Raw genomic sequence first — 7,004 nt, 5'->3', positions numbered from 1 at the left:
AAATGTTTGCAGAGAGGATATTTGAATAAGTTATACATTTTACAAGGTCGTGTGATCTTAATGTGTGATGACTCCAAGTACATCACACATCATTCTCAGTTGTGTGTACTTTGCCATTTTTAAAACGTGCATGTACTCCTCTGCTGTTTTAACTGTAGTGAGTGAATGCAAAAACGTTTTTAAAAAAAAAATCAAACAACTGAAATGCAGAAGACCAATCAAGTGGCTAGAGTCGTTTTTGAGATGTGACTGTCATACAGAAGGAGATGTGAGAATCCAGGAAAACCTTGTTGTGGGACAAATAAATACTTTTTATCTTAACTCATTGAGAATATACTGCACCTGTACCACTTCCAAGGAAAATGAGAGAGGGATCAGGACATATCTGTTGCCCCACTGGTTAATACCTAAAGCAAAGCCACTGGTCTTGTTGAGTTTTCACCACTCATCCAAGCGGCTTCTTCATTTCTCTGATTAATGGTTGTGATATTTTGTAAATCCAGCAGAGGGAGCTGCTCACACACTTTAATAAATGTTTGGTCAGAGCAGTGAGGAATGGAGGAGACACCTCCACAAATAGAAACCAGAAATATTTCCTAGCGGAGGGAGAATGGGCGCGACTCAGTAAAAGTAGAAACATAAACTTGTGGTGCTGGTATTGGGCAGCTGCAGCGATGATAAATAAAAAGTCTGCCAACACTGAAATGTCACAAACTGATTTTGAAACCGTCTGGGATGGTCCAAGATAGCGAAGTGGACACCTCATAATATAATATGTGTGTGCTCGCTTTTGTTTATTCTGCCGATGACAAATGACCCCTTCTATTAGTTTTTAAATGAAGCCATATGTTCAATAGTATGTGGGCGAGGCCAAAGGACATACACAGACACACTCACTCTGTGGTCGACAGCATGTAAAAGTGTCCCGTGGATAGATGGACCTTGGTTTTACAGAAAGCCACTAATGCAAACAGAGAGAGTAACAATTTGAGAGTTACAAAAGCTTGAGTAACAAAACAAGTTACTTTTCTGTCCTGATGCTCTGTCCTGACGTGGGTGTTCAGTTCAGTTCAGTTCATTCCTACATTGGAAAACCAGCATGGAGAACATTTCAGGCCAGGCTGGGTGGGGTTGAGCCCAGGTTGCCGCAGGGCTAGAAGAGCCAATTGCCAGCAGTAACAAACCGAACCCATGCAGTGCTGGAGCGGAGGATTGGCCTTGGTCTGCACATTTGAGGGAGTCCCCTCAGTACAAAGATTTAGACTTTCTGCAGCCAGTGGAGATTTCACAGAAGTGGGGTGGGAGGGGAGAATTTTTGGACACCGAGGCAGGCTGCAGTATTTCGGAGGAGTTGCTGAGTGTGAAGCATATCCAAGAAGGAGTTACTGTAAAGACTACAGCCTGGATAAAGAGCTAGACTCAAAAACTAAATGTGTAACAGCTGTTAGATTTGCTCCATTTAAAGTTTTAAAGATTTGGCAGCAGTATTGAAGACTGAAGGTTTTTCTCATGGTCTTCATCTGCTCTTCACATCTCTTTGACTGTTTGTTTTGTTTCATTTCTAATCCAGGAAGGGTGTGGATCACTCATACAGTGACCTTTGACCTTGTATAAGTATATACAGCAAAGGCCGCCCTTCATGCTTCACTTAACTGGGCTATGCTGGCAGTTATCAGGAGCCTATCAGCACAATAGCTGCAGGATAACGTCAGGCATTCTTCCTGGCCAGGCTCTTGAGCACAGTACCCAGATAACCTCTGTAATTCAGCTTTGTTCAAATGGTAACAGCTTCGTCCTTGGATATTTCACCTTTTACAAAGATATGAAGTCTATTCTAATACTATGTACAAACACAGTAAAGGAGCAACGCAGTATGGCCTTAGAAGCAAATTACATTATATGTGTATGATCTTGTGCAGCATGTACTTCTAAAGCTGCGCTAATCAACGGATCTTATGTGTAAGTGACAAACCCACAGGGATTTATTATGCACCAATCCTGCGGCTCCCCTCACCTCTACGGATCTTTATAGCTCATTACAGCTAATTGTTTTGGTTTTACAGCCTTCATCTTTACTGTTTTGGTTCGCTCTCACCGCTGTCGTCAACCTCATTTTCCGGCTGCAGCAGACAGCTATTTTCAGCTATCCAGCACCAAACAGCAGATAAAGTTGGCAGCTCACTGGGGAACACAGTAGAGCATTTAGATGCCAAAAGCCAGAGCCTTTCGTTAGAGGAGAGCAAACAAAATTAAAAGAAGTTTGAACACTGGAGTAATACTGATGCGATGGTCGCGGCTGTTTGTGTGTGCAAAACTTCGGCTAGTTGCTGTTAGGATTGACTGAGCAGATTTCAAGGAATCTATGATTCATCATTTATTTGTGCGGTAAATCACTGTGATTCATGCATTTAATATCAATTGCTTAAGTTTTACACAGTTTAGTATAAAATGTAGTGTACGTCATATTACTTTTTGTTTCTTGTCAATCACATCATATTTCTTCTTTGTCCAAAAAGCGTTTAAAAAAGCAACTGGACTTGCAGAGTTTTTTGAGAAGACGTTTCATCACTCATCCAAGTAGTGAAGCGTCTTCTAAGGGACTGGTGGGGAGGTTGAGGTTTAAATAGGAAACTCTGTGTGTAACCCATCAGAAAACTTGCCTAACTTGTTTCCATTAACGATCAGAAACTGGTGCAGCTAATTTCCATTAACGGATAGATACTTACCGGACGTTGAGGGGGACAGTTTGTCCCTGTCCTCTTATGACCCATTATCAGTCAGAGGCTCCAGTCTCAAGGGTTCAAACTTGTCGGGGACAGAGGTTTCTTCTTTGTCCGCTGTTATCTTTACCCCCTTGGTGCAAGACAGCCATGCAATCACAGATCTGAACTTACACGCTCTCTATGAGAAATATGTAAGCAATGTGCAAGAGGCACATAACCTAACCTTAAAGCAAGCATTCACAGCAAAACTCACTTTACTAAAAACCTGCAATTCACGTTATGTGGAGGCAGACACCCTCAGCAATTATTGAAAGTTTAAACAGGCATGTACAGAGAGAAATAACTATTCTTTGATACTGATGAATAAAACATCTCATGCGTCGCTACCTTTTGGCAAACTGGCCACTCATTCCTTGGGTGCTGTGTGCTCTATGTGCTGTAGCCTTGTGGATTTGAAGCGATCAAAATAAAGTAAAAGAAGTTTGAATACTGGACTAGTTTTCAGGAGGTGGTTGCAGCTGTTAATGAGCTCACAGAGTCCCTGGTTGCCTTACGTATAGGTTTAGTGAGCAGACTTAGAGGAATTCATGATACATCCTTCATGTATGCAGTAAGTCGTGACTCCTTTTTCGTATCGGGCACTAGGTGAGCTCCTTTCTCCTTTCTCCGCTTTCCTCAGAATACAGTAGGCCTACTCTATACTTACCACCCTAGCTCTTGGTGCTAGACAGCCTGTCAACCACAGATCTTTATTTACACATTCTCCACGAGCAAGATAACAAGTGGGGCAAGAAGAGGCAGCGTCAAAACAGGGACCCACACACACAGAGAGTGTTTGTTGACAGCAAATAAACGGAACCATGGTTTTGACGTGTTGTCATGGGCTCGTTGGGGCGGCGCCAGGAAAAGGAGTGAACCGATACTTCAGGGGAAGACAATCACATATACATGCATCATGTTTTCATCGCTTTAGAGTATATTACATTGACTTACATTAATTTCTTAGATAGTCACTCTAACCATAACCATAACCAAAAATGTATTGATTTATGATATGAGGACGTACTTTTTGTGCTAAAATTGCAACTAGAATAAGAAGTTTATCCCAAATACATCATAACTCTACAAGTGAAACCACCCTCCAGTGTCTATCTGGAGGCAACATCAGAGATCTCGCAGCCAAATTTGAAAATTCTGCTGTAATTTACTAAAACAGATAACAGCCTACGCTAACATTAGGAACTTGTGTAAGCCTCTTGGCAATACACAACAATTTCCCATAATGGTCTAGTCTACGGATGCATCTTTTGTTTAGATTTCCTTTAAATTGCAGATAATTTTCCCATGTGGAAGAAATGCATGGGGTCCATTTCCCACACTCCTCTCTTCTTGATATGACTCAGACAGTTGGCATGAGTGTTTCCCATCACTGTGTGCTCCAGGTCACCGACTCTGCCATAAAGATACAGTTCAAAACAGAACTTAAGCATGCTTTCAGTCATAAATGCTCTGATAGTGAAATGTTATGAAAATGTGTGTTATAACTAACCACAGTGCATGAAAATGGCTGCACTCTTAAAGCATAATTGATCTATACATAAAGGGAAATATTCAGGGACATTCCTCTTTCCAAGTTTTGTCTCAGATTAAAAGTTTGTTCTGCTAACTTTTCACAAAGTCTTTCTCAACTCGCAGGCTCTCTCTGTAGCTTTAAATGTGACTATATCTTTGCTATTCCCCAGCGAGAAGAGTTTTGGGGAGTTTTTTTACCTTAAAAGGCCATGTGGAGTGGAGCGCTGGTTTCCTGTGGGAGGGTTTTCCTCTGGATCTGGAGGCTGGGCCCATCCTCATCCTCTCTCACCCTGCTCGTTTCAGTCACTCCCACTTACACACACACACACATGCCTTCCTTTCTACACTCCCAGAAAAGTGGTGAAATCCAGCTACAGCCAGATGTGTGTATGGGTGTGTGTCTGTGTGAGATCCACACTGACTTCCTTACTTAACAGGAGGTGAAAACACGGTCACACAGGAAGACAAGGCAACGACAGAGCCGCAAAGTGGAGACGAGAGAAGGAAGTGGGGAAGAAAAGGAAAATGCTGTAAGGAATTAAAGTGTGGGAGGAGACAGGAAGTAAATGCAAGGCGTCGAGAACGGGGAAGAAGTGTGGAGCTGTGATAATGAACGCAGCTTTGCGGGGCTGCTGATCATTTGCAGTCACTGAATGCCTCATCTTCCAGCATCCTCTCTGTAAAGACTCGGCTCATCAGATAGTCTGTCAGTCAGTCAGATAGTGAGTCACAGGGATATTGTCCTTATAAGGCCTGTGCTGGAGCCCAGCTCTGCACTGATGAACCATGGGCCAGAGTTACAGCAGCTGGTGTGTCATCACCATGTCAGCATGAAATCATTATTGCTATCACATACTGTAGTCTGACTCTCCCTCCTTCTGTTTGAATTTATGACTTCACAGGCATTCCTTAGCTTTCACAATGTCTCACTTTCGATTGGTATTCCTCAGCTTAACTGTTCCGTTGTGTTCATGTTTAGTTTGACCCATTTTAAGTTCAAATATTGTATAAACACAACAAAACCAGTGGTGAAAAAGAAAATATTAATCTAGTCTTGGTGACCCTTAAACTCTTGCTTGGAATGGGTCTGATGCGCAAAACCGTACACAAAGGTTATTGGTGTATTCAGGACAAAACTAAGCTGAAAATGTTTTCAACAGCAAGGTAACGTTGACTTTTGATACACAGAATGAAAAACGTTCATGTAGATTTGGTGGTTGTCAACGGATGATAAGTTAGTTATAGATATGATTATGGGGTAAACACTATACCGAGTAAAATGTATCTATTTTATTTAATTTTTTTAATGGTTTCGTGGTAGATTTGTCCTGAGAAAGGAAACAGTGCTCCTTTTTTTTTTCTTCCGTAACCGCTTGTTCCTGTTAAGGGTTGTGGGGTCTGCTGGAGCCTATCCCAGCTGTCATCAGGCCAGAGGCGGGGTACACCCTGGATAGGTCACCAGTCCATCGCAGGGCTAGCACAGAGAGACAGACAACCATTCACACTCACACCTACGGCCAATTTAGAATCACCAATTAACCTGGTTATGGTGGGAGGAAGCCGGAGTACCCGGAGAGAACCCACGCAGACACAGGGAGAACATGCAAACTCCACACAGAAAGGTCCAGTCGGCCCATGGATTTGAACCCTGGACCTTCTCGCTGTGCAGCATCAGTGCTAACCACCTCACCACTGTGCCACCCAAGCCAGTAGTTTATTGGAATATATTTTAATTTTGAATCATAGTCATCATTATTATTTAAGTATGCGCTTTTATTGGTGTTTCATTTTTTGTGATCTTTATTTACCTTTACCTTTTTTGTGGCCATTGTATTTGAAATGAGTTTTGATCTATTGTATTTTTAATCTGTCAGCTGTAAGGAGACATTATGTAGAACATTAAGTAATTCACAGTACATTTCTTATGAATAACCAAATACCAGTACATCATCACAATGACCAACTATATTCCAGTTCACACCCTGCACTCCTCCATCCTGTGACAGTGTGGTGAACCAGATTAGTGTAACAGTAGCTGCCATGTTGCTCAAACAAAGTTCATCAAATCATTGGGTGGACAGGTCTAACTACAGCCTGGAAGCTGCATGCCACTAAACCGGATTCATTGTCACTAACATTAGATCTGTTTTGATAGTTTCATTGTTTGGTCTCAACATACCGACACTACTAGGACGCTCTCAAAAGCTGTTTTTTGTAATAGGGTAATACTGTAGCTGATTGACATACTGCGTGACCAACCAATTAGTATGTGCAGTCCTGCCTCTGTGTCGTCAGTTTCTCCGTCTGTCATATCGCAGGTATTTGTGTTACATGAGTCTGCAGTGTACTCACTTGTTTTATACGCAGGAAGCTGCTGACTAACTGAAAACTCTAGGAAACAGTGCATTGTGTAAACACTTTCAGTAATCATAAGGAGTGAATAAATGTTGCAAGATTTATATTTCACAATAAAGGGCGCCTGTTTGAACTAAAGATTACTTGCTTATTGCTCATTTTGTCAGTGCTGCTCTTGGGACACATGAAAACTGAGCGTACAGGCTGATTTTGGTTGCAGTGTAATTCTTAGACAAACTGTAAAGTTATGTTAAATGTGCCACACAGCAAGACAGCTTCCACTCCCTGATCTCACCACATTGCACGTTAGCAGTCAAATCATTCTTGTTTATGCTCACTGATTTAATTCTCACC

Source organism: Chelon labrosus (assembly GCF_963514085.1).
Source record: "Chelon labrosus genome assembly, chromosome: 7".
Lineage (NCBI taxonomy): Eukaryota > Metazoa > Chordata > Actinopteri > Mugiliformes > Mugilidae > Chelon > Chelon labrosus.
The sequence above is the reverse complement of the archived record's forward strand: the minus strand, read 5'-3'. Positions refer to the sequence as shown.